Below are 15,002 nucleotides of genomic sequence, written 5' to 3'. Positions count from 1 at the left end.
CCCTTTGCAATTGGTGGTAGGTCATTTGGCATAAAGTCATTTGGCATAATGGTCGTTTGGCATAATAGTCGTTTGGCATAATGAGTCTGAAACTAAAAATTTCTTAAGATAAAATTCGTTTTTACGTTTATATTGAATCTTTCTGATGACATCAGGCTGTAGCCAATTGATACAAAATGACACTTTATTCAACAATCATATGATCTTGAATGAACTAAAGCATATTAGGAAAATTATTGCCTATAGTATTTTATTATTAATCCAGAAATTACTCTTCTTTCAAATATTAATTCTTCTGTTGAGTTTCGCCATTGGGATAAATTTTTGCACTGAAGATTTTGATATATTTAGCTCAAATTCAGCCTTCTTTCAAACGTTTTATGTTTTTTATTCTAAATATGATGTAACCTTAACTATAGGGATAAAAACTGTTGATTTAAAATTAAAATAAATTTCACCTTCTTTTAACATGCCGTTCTTTGAAGATATATTTTTTTTAAATATTTTTTGTTTCCTCCTAAGCAAAAGGGTGGCAACCGATAACATTGATCTGCTCATGTTATCAGCGAAAAGAGAAATATATTACTGCAGTTACTTCAATGAGTTGTGCTACTTTTTCCCAAATGTCGTTTCCCGAACACCAGGTCCCCGAATGTCCCGTTTCCCAGAAAAGTTTTTAATATTCATAATTGTCGTAAGTTTATACATTTCAGGGTGGTGAACGAACTAGCCATCTAATATGCACCCTTCTTTATTTAATTGGCGGTTCTTTCGAGTTTTACCGTCCTCGGCATTTTTGACAACATGTGTATAGCGGAGAATGACAGAATACCTCCTAGTTTTGGTTGCTTATCGATATTTCTCATTCATTATCCAGCCACTGAAGACTATGATAGTACCTTTTTAAACTGCACCACTCTTCGGGGAAACCGGTCATTCGGGGAAATGGCATTCGGGGAACCGACATTCGGAGAAAAGTAGCACAACCACTTCGATGATTCTGATCGCAATTTTTTATGTCTTTTCGTTTCATTATGCAGATATAATTTTTGGCATCCAATCTTCTATTGGTTTAATAATAAATTTTGCCTTCTTCTTAAAATAGGCTGTTCTTTATATTTATACTGTTTTAAATTTTATTATTTAGTAAAGCTAAATGTTAACCATTTTTATCTGTTTTATCAATTCTTGCAAGACTTTCTGTCATAAAGATAATTACTTTAGAACCAACATATTTCATTTTTGCAAACGCATGATCTCCTTTCGAGATATGCTGGAAAAAAATATTATTTTAATCACAAATTTTCCCTTCTTTCGATAATAGACGATGTTTTTGAATGTACACTTTCAAAATTAAAATTATTATGGTATCGTTGAAAAGTTTAGCCACAAACATTTTCATCTAAAAATGTGTTTTTCATTTGAGGCAAAAAATGATCTGCTCTCGTATATAGGATATTTTCGCATTATGCTGCATTAATAGATCTTTGGATTAGAGCTTTTAATATTTTCCAAATAAATTTTCCCTTCTTTTATCAAGTAATTTTCATCATGTAAGTAAACTGGGATAGAGCTTGATCAGCAGCGAAATATTCTATAAGCGTTCTCTTTATTAATAGCTGCGAACTTTCTTTGCCAATACACTATTCTCAAACATGTATTATATGTCGCAACAAGCTCAAAGATACTCTATGTTCTGGGATATAGAAAAAAATATTTTTCCGAAAAGATCTTCCACCAGACCCATCACGAGTAATCATTATGCCAAACGGCCATTATGCCAAATGACCATTATGCCAAACGGCTATTATGCCAAACGACCATTATGCCAAACGACTTTATGCCAAACGGCTTTATGCCAAACGACCTTATGCCAAACGACTTTATGCCAAACGGGGTACAATCTTGCAATTCTTACACGAACTTTCCAGGTATCAGGGATCTCTTCATGAATAATTTCCGCACTTTTCCAGTATATTCTCCAAGAACGCGTTTACCAGTTTTCACTGAGTTCCTGCTAGGATTCCAGGAAAATCATCCCTGGGATAAAAAGTAATAATTAAACAGATTTTTTCCTTGATGTTCTTTAGGCTTTCTAATCTTACCATAATATTTTTCGAAGAATCTGAATCAAATTCCTCAAAAGAATCTCTTGAAGAATTTTGAATTTTGAACATTTTCTTTAGTTATTACACATAAATTTTAATTGTTAGTTGTAAATATCATCTAGTTGTTCATTCATAATTTATTGAGGATTTTCTGGAAATATTGCGGATATATAACCAAAATTGTCATCAAGATCACAAAGAATGGATTATTTCCACAAATTCTTCAGAGAGTGCACTAACAGTTTTTTTCAACTTTGCCTTCGAGATTCTTCCTAAGCTTTCTCTTCAGATTCCTTCAACAAATCTTTCAGAGAATCTCTCAGACTCAGAGGATTGCTTCAAAAATTCACAGCAGAAATTATCCAGGACTTCCTGCAAAAACATTTGGATGATTCTTTCAAGGTTCCACTAGATATTACACAAGATTTTTATAAATAATGATACAAGATTCAATTGGGAAAATGTTCTTAATGATTTCTCAGAGGAGTTTTCCACAAATCTATCTGAATTTTTACACAGAAATTTCTTTAAGTGTTTCTTAAGTTTTATTTCAAAATCAATTTGATATTGATCCCTGAGTTCCCTATTGTTGTTTAATTCAATCAGTCCAAAGTTTTAAGCGGAATACTTTCAGCTATTCTTCCATAAATTCTTCGGTGAAAATACTCAAAAATTGCTCGAGATATTTTTTAGGAGATTTCTTTAGAGAATTATATTATTGTTTTCCCAGGGATGTCGACTAAGGATCATTCCGAAGAATTCACAAGAGATTCATCCACGTGCTCGGCTGGGATTTGAACCCAGGACTCTTGTAAGTATGCTAGACATAATGCCAACGCAACTTGTATATAAATCCCCACTACGATGCATGAACGACAATCTGTGTTGACAAAAAACATGTCGTAAATAGTATAACATAGAATCATGTTAAGGTGAAGATGAATCGAATCCAAAGTTCAAATTTTCAAGAGAACAGATCTGGAGAACCAAACATCCATTTGAGCTGAAAACCTAATCGATTGTTCACCACCAGCAAGTAATCAATCGATTAAGATTTCAGCTTAAACGGATGTTTGGTTCTTCAGATACGTGCTCTTGAAAATTTGAACTTTGGCTTTGATTCATCTTCACCTTAAGTTGTATACAGACTGACAGATCATATATCAATCCAGAGAGCATCATATGGAAACGCAATAACTTAGCAAAAATTGTCACCCAAACTTCAGTGTCGTGTACAACGTGTACTACAAGACGTGTTTTGAATCATGAACTAAAATAAACATCAACATTTTTTTTTCAATTTAGCTTAAAATCTAGAAGTTCTTTGAAGAGAAGTTCAAAGGAAAGAAATGCTACAAATCGGTCAAATTGTGACCTTCAGACAACTTTTTTAAGGCAAAGTTTATTGAAAATTGACGTTTTACAACTTTTCCCTTTGCCATAGACTATGTACTAAGACAAAGTATTCTAGCTAAGGAGAAAGTTGGTCGTATAACTGCTTACATGAACGACTGCATGAAAATCACGGCTTTTCAGAGAGTGAACTGATTGCCTCCTCAACATCTGCTGGAGATCCGAATCCAAGTCAGAATCCCTTACCAGAATCGGATTTGGATTATACGGCAGAGTAGAATTTGGTGCTAGTTAATTATATCATTAAAAAATTGAGAGTAATACAATTTTGACAACTCCAAAAATAGAACTGAAAAGTGCTACTTTTCAGCATTATTCTGGATCAAAACACCATTTTCAAACAATCAATAAATTTTATGCAGATTTCTGCATAATTTTCTCAAATTTCATAACACACAAAGATGCGGCTTCTTCATGTTTCATATAGATATTCGACATATTAGCTGTACTCACCACCACAGATTGTGTTCAGTTCTATGACACAAACAAACATAAATAGTTTAGTGTTCAATAAATCACTTATTTGATGTGGTAACATTCTCAGAAATTTCAGAAATTGAAGGAAATATTTTAGAAACCAATAATTTTTTTTTTAATTTAAGCTTCCTTGAACCTGTTTTACCAAGGTGTTTCTAAATTCACATCTGGAAAATTACAATTTTGATGTTTATTAAGTATGAAAATCAATTCGTACCTAGAAGTTGATCAGTTTTTGTCGTCGAACATAAACCAGTTAACTTGAGTAGGTCTCCTGCACGTTATTCAGTTACAGTTTCACATTTTACGTAACAAAACCGTATCGACACCTGAATTCAGCCAACGAATACCACTTCAACCAAAACTTCCATCCCGGCAGCTCAATTACAGGCCCGCATTAATCGTTTCCCGCACAGAAGCTCATCGAACTATTCTTTCCGGCGCGGGGGCGAGCACACAGAACTTTGGACACATCCGTCCGTCCAATGCCCGGTGCTGTGTGCGGTGTTGGATTGGATCAGATCGTCTTCCTCCCATCTCTTTTCCACCCTGGCAATGTGCGGCACTTACGTCTTAGATTCATTGCTCAGCCAAGAACAACAAAACGAGCCACAAGGCACATAATGGGATTTCGATGCTATTAGACAAAATGACTTAAAAGGCTTTTCGGTGGTACCCAATTCTTCCCCCGTCCTCCTCCTCCGAAGAAGAAACCGGGAAGCCGGGGATTGATGGATGGATCGATGGACGGAATGACTGTTTGCGCGTTGATGATGCCCAGAGAGTGCGAGCAACAGATGGCGTTTTTTCTTTCTCGGTTTGGATATTCCCCGAGAGGTCTTCGCGCGTCGGACAGTAATGTAACGAGTCTTGAAGAGAGTTCACATACTCCCGCTCTTCCCCCAAGTGACCAAGCGTCTAAGTCCCCAAACAGTTGAGATGGAGGTGACGGCGAAGGGGAGGCACTTGCATCTATTGTCCAGTGGTGCTCAGTCCTCGTTGGATTTTGGGAAGCACCGAACGAGAGGAGGCACTTTTGTTGTTTCGGATCCGTCGCTCAACCCGATGAAGAGAGTATAACAAAATTATAGCTGCTGGTTTTTATACGAGTACGGTTTTCGGCTTTGAAATTCAGAATGGGTTGATTATTTGACCGATGTTTCGTGGCGGGAATTGCATCTTCCTCAGAGTTACATATTGTTATCATTTGTAGTCCTACGTTTTGTTTTAAATTCATCTTGAATTTACAAATTAGAATAGCTTGAAATGATTATAAGAAGAGTTGGAAGTGCATAAGAATTTCTTTGACGAAGAATAAAGAGAGATCCTTCATTAGCGGACAACACCCAATACGCGCCAAGATGGTTTATTAGTCATAAAAATATCTTAGATATCAGTGTTTGCTATAACATTGAAATATGCACGTCTATTTGAAAAATGTAGAGATCCTTGACCCCAGTATACAAAATAAAACAAATTAAATGAACTTTACCATTCTACCTCCATTTTTGACGTAAAATTGTACACTGATTTCCAAAATGAGATTAAATAAAATTAAAATTTATTTAATTAACACCGTTTTCGAGAAACAATCGTATATTGAAATATTCAGTTTTAACGAAAATATTCATTATTAAAATTCTGATATCTTTGACTTTTCAATCTTTCAGCATGACTTGGAAGCTGAATAAATTTGCCATCGAACATTAGAAAATAATATTTCTTAAAATCTTAAAATAGCCAGTTTTATAGTTTTAATGATACAGTACTGACTCGATTTTGTCAGCCCCTGATTTTGTCTGCCCCCGATTTTGTTTACCCCCGATTTTGTCAGCTTTTTGACCCGATTTTGTCAGCCTATTTTAAATTTTTCAAAAAATTGTAATCGTCATGTTTTACCACGTTTACATTAAAATTAATAATGATGTTTGATGTCATGCACGCATGGGCGTAGCCAGAGGAGGCAATGGCAATGCCTTTTATTAGAAGTGAAAAAATCGATATTACTAATATAAGGGAGGGGGGACCCCCTGATAAAAAAAACTGGCTATGCCCATGTCCATTGCCCTCTTCAAAGTCCATGTAACCATGTAACATGTCAAAATTTTAAAAACAGGAACAAAATAAAATGACCCGATTTTGTCAGGTTCCCCATTTTGTCAGCCTAAAATTCATCGAGGGGCTGACAAAATCGGGTCCTTACTGTATTGCAATTTTAGGGAAAACTTTCTGTTTTACGGTTCAATGAAAAGCTACCGCAGCTGTCACATCACTGTTTTGCACTGGTAAATCTGGTAGGCTTCAATGAAACCTTGGATACCGTCTTGATGATTGTTATTTGTTGCTTTTTTCATGCGTTTTCTCTTTCAAGCATACAATGATCGAATTGTTTACCTCAACGATATTCGGAGCCTGCGGTAGAACTTTGAGAGCTGCGGTAGAACTCTGCGGCTACCGTAAACCGGGAAGTTTTCTGGACAACCGTAATATTGTTAACAATTTGATCATTTTTTCAGCTCTTCTGTAAGGAAATTTAACATCAGTCTTGATTGAATTTTTCGCAGGATTGTGATCTACATGGTGTTATAGGCGCTTTCTATGATTATAAAGTATTGTAAATTTTAGATATTGAAAACGTTTCAAAACATTTTTGATCGAATTTATTGGCCTCAAAACATCTTAAAACCTTAGAAACAATATTGAGAAAAGTTTTTGAGTAACTTAGAAGACAAGTGTATCTAATTGATATCATAACACGGACAAAAACTTTTGAAAATTCGATCTGGATTTCTTTTTGTAATCTAATCTTTTTGTAACTAACTAACAACCTAATTTTAAGTTACTAAACTTATCTGATTTAAGCCGTAATATATTTAAATATATTTTCGGCATGTTCCGTGAAGTAGAACTGTATTTTAAAATATCATCAAAAATTACTTATCTTGAAACTCAATGAAGCTGTTAGAACAATCTTGGAAATGACATATCAATTTGAATATGGGATTCTTTTTGAACTATTTTCCAAATTATTATTCGTTCGATCACGTCGATTATTTATTTGGGAATTGGAATGACTATTTTATTTGGAAATGGTTTTGAAGCCATTGATCTTGTTATGCATTGAGTAAACAAAAATAATATTATGTCATTTCTAAGCACTTTTCGAAAAACATTTCCTGCTCTCTTTTACTATCCTGCTAGCCCTATGTTTGGCGATAGGAATGACGACACATGTTTTTATTGAAAATCGTTGTTTACGTATACCGTGCTACGGATTGATCCGACTGACCTTGTATGTGTATGCGGGACGCAACTAAATGTATGATGATAATCGCATTTTTTAGTCGATTGCAGAGTCCGATGTAAGTTGTTGATAGTTATATGGTGTATGTATGGAATATCCTAGAACTTGTTTATTGGTCCAGTAAATTTTGGCTCGAACTCAAAATTTTCACTTGGTTCACTATGACTGAACGCATATTAAAATATGATAGGGCGGCATCAACAAATTACGTAACGTTCTATGGAGAAGGGGGAGTAGGCTCAAGCGTAACGTTCCATTTTTGCGTTACGTAATAAATGGATGCTGCCCAGATTGAACAAAACTTTAGTTTCCAACAGCCTATGGACATGCCCTATATCAACTGCAGCGATTTGCAGTAGACAGGATGTCCCGGGCCCGATCCATCTGACAAGCCAGCCCTCTGTCACCATAGAAGATGGTGTCTCCATCGATGTCGATAGCCTGGTTTTCAATCTAACGTCTTCTTCTCTTTTTCTTCTTTCGATGGTGTTACATCCCTCAGAACATGAGCTGTGTCACAATGTTACGCCTACAAACTCGATCCATGACTGCTAGCACCCAGTTTCTCTATCATCCCACACATCCCCAAGATCCAGCTCCACTTGGTCAAGCCACTTAGCTTGTTGCGCTCCTCTTCGTCTTGTACCAGCTGGATTCGAGGTGAACACCAATTATGCGGGATTGTTGTCCGGCATTCTCACAAAGTGCCCCGTATCCTTCCAGCTTTGGCGACTTTCTGAATACTGGATTCACTGTAGAGTTGTGGAAGCTCATGGATCATTCTTCTCCTCCATACGCCGTTCTCGCATACTCCGTCAGTGATCGTCCTAAGAAGCGTCCTAAGGTAGAGGACTACCGGATTTATCAGCGGATTTATTACACTAGACTGATGCAAATTTTGAAATGTTTGCTCCCCTATGCTTAAACGATTTCAATTATGATGAAAATGACCCTCCCAAAATTTGAAGTGATTCGGAAGAAATTTGGTTGTGCACACGCTATTTGAAGTTTATATGGAAATTATTAAGAAACGGCAAACCTTTTTATGCTGAGATGATCATTCAATTACTTTCAGAGCAACACTGCTTTTTGCTGTAGAACATAGTAGCCTGGATAACTTTGATCTATGGACCAATGCACGAGTTCACTCGTTGACGTTTGAGCGGTGCCGTGTTATTTAGGTGACCATGGAAACGAGTGAATTCGGCACCGCTCAAACGTCAAATTAGTGAACTCGTGCATCGGTCCATTCAGGGACGAAAATACTCAATCTACCCTCGCCTACATTGATACTTGCTGGGTAGAATCTTCGTTGTTTTTTATTTGTTTTTATCCTCACCTTGACAACACAACAAAGATTGGCAAAGCGCTTGCGCAAGATTGTCAGTTTCCTTTTAACCTGCTGCTACTCAACCGCTTTGTGATAATCGGAAACAAAAAATGATATTCATTCTAACCAGTTTGACTTTTTTTACATTCCGCTTCGGGAAGTTTAATTTTTGCACGAGACACACCAAAGACGCGTCAATATAATCGATTCCGTGCATCGGATCGTTCATTACCCGTATAGCAGCATATTTTTTAATTAATATGAACCTCATTGATAATCAATTTACTAGAACTGACACTCTTCTGCTTCTGATAATCAAAAACAACAACAACATACGGGCATCGTTGTTTGTTTTGCCCATCTACTTTTGTGCCATTTCCATTAGTACAATCATATAGGTGGTGGTGCGGTTACTTTGATGGTGGCTTAAATGTCAGTGAATTGAGTATAGTGAGCATGATTTTTTTCGTCCCTGGATCTATTCTTCCCGCCAGGAGCACCACTGTTGCCTGCCGAACAGTTGATGAAGCATGCTACATGTAAACCAACTTAATGATGATGAATAACAATTTATCCTGACGTCCAATCGAAAAGTGGTCTTCGGCAAAGTGGTAGCTGTGAAGATTTCACATTAGAAGAGTTTAATCACTTTTCCATAAAATATTATGCCGAATAAATAGAGGGCTATTTTGCTCGAAGTAAGAGGGAGCATGGAGAAGAAAGCAATGAATACTAGATGGATAGGTACCGTAAGGGAACGGCGAGAGAAATTGGATTAGATGTTGAAGAGGGCATACTATATGAAACAGTATTACTTGAAACGTCCTTCCTTGTGGCTAACGTCCCCTATGGGAACGGCTTGGTGTGTTTTGAAAATGACACTACCAAGACAGCCAAAAGGAAGGAGGTTTCAAGCGCCCTAATACTGTTTGGCGATCAAGCAGGTTCTATCGATCGATGGCTTATATTATTGGGGAATCATTATACGATCATGGATGGTTTGTCCATATCATGTGTATTTCTCCCCGATAAGCCGATAAACAAATTCAAAATATAATTATCACGGTCGATACCTTTGTATGTAAACAGAGAGCTTAATACATAAGATTGGTGTTTTCCATAGTAATCTCCATATAAACTTCAAATGGCGTGTGCACAGTCAAATTTCTTTCGAATCACTTCAAACTTTAGGAGGATGCTATTTACCATAATTTAAATCGTTTAAGCATAGGGGAGCCAAAATTTTAAAATTTGGATCAAGCTAATGGTACAGAAGTGAAGTTTACCAGACCGAAAGGTCTTTTGGAGTCCGTCGTAAGCACGACTTCCGGCAAGGATACGTCATCGAATTTCTTTGCTGCAGTTGTTATCCGACGTTATCAATGATCCGAGGTTGACAAATTCGTCCACCACCTCGAACTCATCCCCGACGATCATCACGCGTCTGCCAATCAGGCTTGATAGAATCTCCTCTGCGAGGCAAAGAGGAGGCGATTTTACCGTTTTTCTGAGGAGAAAAAAATAAACTCAAAATTTTCAACACAGATCCTCAAGCGATTCGAGTGAGAGTGCAGAAAAATGCGAGGATTTTTTCAGACACTCTCTCTCTCTCTCGTTGCGATGCTCACCATCACTCACACTTCAAACGAACTCTCGAGTCTGCCGCCCGAACAGACAGTCCTCGGGGAGTTGTGAGAGCACCCTTTTTTGATGGAATTTAACTCGTTTTTTTTTTGTGCTGCATCTTCCTCGCTGCTTAGCATTTTTTGGCTCCCTCGCAAAGAGGCACTGGCAGCACGCTGCTCTAGAGTATGTCACCGAACTCTGATGATGTTGAGGAGAATTATCAAGCCTGCTGCCAATGCAAGCACTATCGCGCTCGGTTCCTCCAGTCAGCAGATATTTCGTCTTCGACGTATTTACCTTCAATTCAACCCGGTCTGCTTCACATTTCAGCCTGGTATACACCTGGAATGTTCTTCCGACAATATCCACGTCATCAGCAAAGCAGATGAACTGGCTGGATTTATTGAAGATCGTGGCCCGCATGTTTAAGCCTGCCCGTCCAGCAGAATGCTTAGCAGCAATATTATCTTTCTATCGATTTCTTCAATTGAAATTTTGTCCATACACTGATTTTCGTCAGATTTTATGAACTTCATTTACTGATTTTTGTCAGCCTTCATTGGAATATTTGTGCAATTAAAAATGTGGCCCGCGACACAAAATTATTCCTGCGATTTGTCACGCGGTTTTAAAAGGTTGGGTAGGCCTTCTCTACGTCCTTCAAGACATGACCTGCGCCACAATGTTACGCCAACTAACTCGGTCCATGGTTGCTAACCTCCAAATCCTCGATCGCCCCACACTTCCAAGATCCTGCTTCACTTGGTCAAACCACCTAGCTCGTTGCGCTCCCCTTCGCCTTGAACCGGCCGGATTTGAGGTGAACACCATTTATGCGGGATTGTTGTCCGGCATTCTCACAACGTGTCTCGCCCATCGTACCCTTCCAGCTTTGGCGACTTTCTGGAAACTGGGTTCACCGTAAAGCGGTTCCATTTGAATTCGAATGTCGGTTTACTTTTGTATTTTTTGATTTGGCTGAAATTTGGCATATGCTTTCTTTATACCCAAAAATGCCTATTTGCATCATCGGTTCGCCATTTTTACCCTAGCGTCCGACTTTTGAGAAGGGCCTAAGAAAAAAGCCTTAACAATTTTCAAAAAATTAAAACTCAGATACTATTTGTCTGATCGGTTTGGTGTCTTCCACAAAGTTTTAGGTTATTGTTGGAACTGTCTGGAAAAAATATACACAGTTAAAATAAATGTAATTTTTTTTTTATTTGGAAAATAAAGCTTAAAAATCCATTTTCACAAAAATCGTTTTCTTGATTTTTTTTATTTTTTTATATTTTAAAGAAGACAAAAAATGGAGTCTTTTGCCCAGTGGGTCAAGATGGAGAAATCATGGACAAAAAAGTTATGATTATTTGAAAAAAGTTGAATTTTTAAATATGGTCATAATAAACTTTTTAAATATTTTTCAACTCGATTTTATGAAAGTACGCAAAATTTACAACAAAAAAGGTTTGCAGGAAAATCAGGCTAATTTTTACCGTTTTAAAGATACAGCGATTTAAATACAAAATTATGATATAATTTTCAATTTTCGGTCATTATAATATAACTTAGAAACGGTTTGTCCGATCAGTTTGGTGTCTTCCGCAAAGTTTTAGGTTATTGTTGGGACTATCTGGAAAAAAAAATATACACTGTAAAAAATATGTTGTAATTTTTTTATATATCGAAAATAAAGCTTAAAAATCAATTTTCTCAGAAATCGTATTTTTGATTTTTTTTTATTTTTTTTTATATGTTAAAGTAGACAAAAAATGATGTCTTTTGCACAGTGGGTCAAGATGGAGAAATCATGGACAAAAAAGTTATGATTTAAAAAAAAAGGTGAATTTGTTGAAAATGGTGATAATAAACTTTTCGAATGTTTCGGTAGCAATTAGCAAAATTTTCTCATATACCTTTTTTGTTCAAAATTTTGCGTACTATCATAAAATCGGGTCGAAAAGCATTCATATTTAGACCATATTGAAAAATCAACCTGTCTTTAAAAAATCATAACTTTTTTGTCCATGATTTCTCCATCTTGACCCACTGTGCAAAAGACTTCATTTTTTGTCTGCTTTAACATGTAAAAAAAATCAAAATTACAATTTTTGAGAAAATTGATTTTTAAGCTTTATTTCGATATATAAAAAATTACAATATTTTTTTTACAGTGTATATTTTTTTTCCAGATAGTCCCAACAATAACCTAAATTTTTGCGGAAGACTCCAAACTGATCGGATAAACCGTTTCTAAGTTATATTATAATGACCGAAAATTGAAAATTATAACATAATTTTGTATTAAAATCGCTGTATCTTTAAAACGGTAAAAGTTAGCCTGCTTTTTCCGTGTACCTTTTTTGTTGTAAATTTTGGGTACTTTCATAATATCCAGTTGAAAAATATTTATAAAGTTTATTATGACCATTTTCAAAAAATTCACCTTTTTTCAAAAAATCATAACTTTTTTTTTTCCATGATTTCTCCATCTTGACCCACTGTGCAAAAGACTTTATTTTTTGTCTACTCTAACATATAAAAAAATTAAAAAAAAAATCAAAAATACGATTTTTAAGAAAATTGATTTTTAAGCTTTATTTTCGATACATAAAAAATTACAACATTTTTTTTTACAGTGTATATTTTTTTTCCAGATAGTCCCAACAAAAACCTAAAACTTTGCGGAAGGCACCAAACTGATCGGACAAACCGTTTCTGAGTAATATTTTTTTGAAAATTGTTATGGATTTTTTTCTCAAAAGTAAGGCTAGAGTCAAAATGGTGAGCCGATGATGCAAAAAAGCATTTTTGGGCATAAAAAAAGCATGTGCAAAATTTCATCCAAATCAAAATATATTAAAATGAAATTTGGGAAAAAAGTCGTCATTTTCTGTGGAACCGCTCCGTAGAGTTGCGCAAGCTCGTGGTTCATTCTTCTCCTCCATACGCCGTTCTCACATACTCCGCCGAAGATCGTCCTAAGCACACGTCGTTCAAAAACTCCTAGCGCTAGCAGGTTTTCTTAGAGCATTGTCCACGTCTCATGCCCGTAGAGGACTACCGATCTTATTAGCGTCTTGTACATGGTACACTTAGTACGGAAGTGAAGTTTACCAGACCGCAAGGTCTTGTGGAGTCCGTAGTAAGCACGACTTCTGGCAATGATACGTCTTCGAATTTCTCTGCTGCAGTTGTTATCCGACGTTATCAATGATCCGGGGTAGACAAATTCGTCCACCACCTCGAACTCATCCCCGTCGATCATCACGCGTCTGCCAATGCGAGCTCTATCGTGCTCAGTTCCTCCAGCCAGCAGATATTTCGTCTTCGACGTATTTACCGTCAATCCAACCCGATCTGCTTCACGTTTCAGCTTGGTATACTGTTCAGCAACCACCTGGAACGTTCTTCCGACAATGTCCACGTCGTCAGCGAAACAAATGAACTGGCTGGATTTATTGAAGATCGTGCCCCGCATGTTGAAGCCCGCCCGTTTCATAACACCTTCTAGCGCAATATTAAACTAGAGGCAGGAGAGACCATCGCCTTGTCGAAGTCTTTTGCGTGTTTCAAACGGGTCCGATAATGCACCCGATATCTTCACACAGCACTGTACACTATCCATCGTTGCTTCTTGTCCATAATCTTCCATAGCTCTTCGCGGTCGATGGTATCATAGGCCGCATTGAAATCGATGAATAGGTGGTGCGTAGGGACTTGGAATTCGCGACACTTTTGGAAGATCTGCCGCAACATAAAGATTTGGTCTGTCGTCGATCGCCCGTCCACAAAACCGGCTTGATAACTTCCCACAAATCTGCTTGCCAGTGGCGATAGACGGTGGAAGATGATCTGGGAAAGTACTTTATAGGCTGCGTTAATAATGATGATCGCTCGATAGTTCTCACAATCTAACTTGTCACCCTTTTTGTATATTGGGTATATTATTCCCTCCTTCCACTCCTCCAGTAGCTGTTCTATATCCCAGATTCTGGCTATCAATCGGTGCAGACAAATGGCCAACCTGTCCGGGCCCATTTTAATAAGTTCCGCTCCAATACCATCCTTTCCAGCTGCTTTGTTGTTCTTGAGCTGATTGATAGCATATTATTGTGGGTGTTGGTACGTCTCCTTCATCCGCCGTAGTGATGAAGCCATTCCTGCTGCTGTCTTGATCTTCCTCCTCTGCGTCGTTTAGGTGTTCATCGTAGTGCTGCTTCCACCTTTCATTCACCTCACGCTCGTCCGTCAAGATACCTCCATCCTTATCCCAGCACATTTCGGCTGGCGGCACAAAACCTTTGCGGGATGCATTGAGTTTCTTGTAGAAGTTACGCGTTTCTTGAGATCGATACAGCTGCTCCATATCTTCGCGCTCCAACTCTTCTAGGCGGCGCTATTTTTCCCGAAAAAAACGGGTTTTCTGACTTCGCTTCTGTTTATATTTTTACGTTTTCGTACCAACCGTTCCGTCGATTTTCTTCCACGAACCCAATGGCACCTTCCGCTGTTAATGAATGCTTTGAGACTACTCCAGCAGTCCTCAAAAGGGGTTTCGGTGAGCTCTCCCTCTTCCGGCGACACTGCTTCAAGTTTTTGCACGTAGTCAGTTGCGACTTTGGGTAGCTTGAGTCGTTCCAGATTATACCGTGGCGGGCGTCGGTACCGAATGTTGTTCACAACGGAGAGTCGTTGGCACACTTTAACTGTCACTAGGTAGTGGTCCGAATTGATGTTTGCG

Source organism: Aedes aegypti, chromosome 3 (genome assembly GCF_002204515.2).
Source record: "Aedes aegypti strain LVP_AGWG chromosome 3, AaegL5.0 Primary Assembly, whole genome shotgun sequence".
Classification (NCBI taxonomy): Eukaryota; Metazoa; Arthropoda; class Insecta; order Diptera; family Culicidae; genus Aedes; species Aedes aegypti.
Note: the sequence above shows the minus strand (reverse complement) of the source record.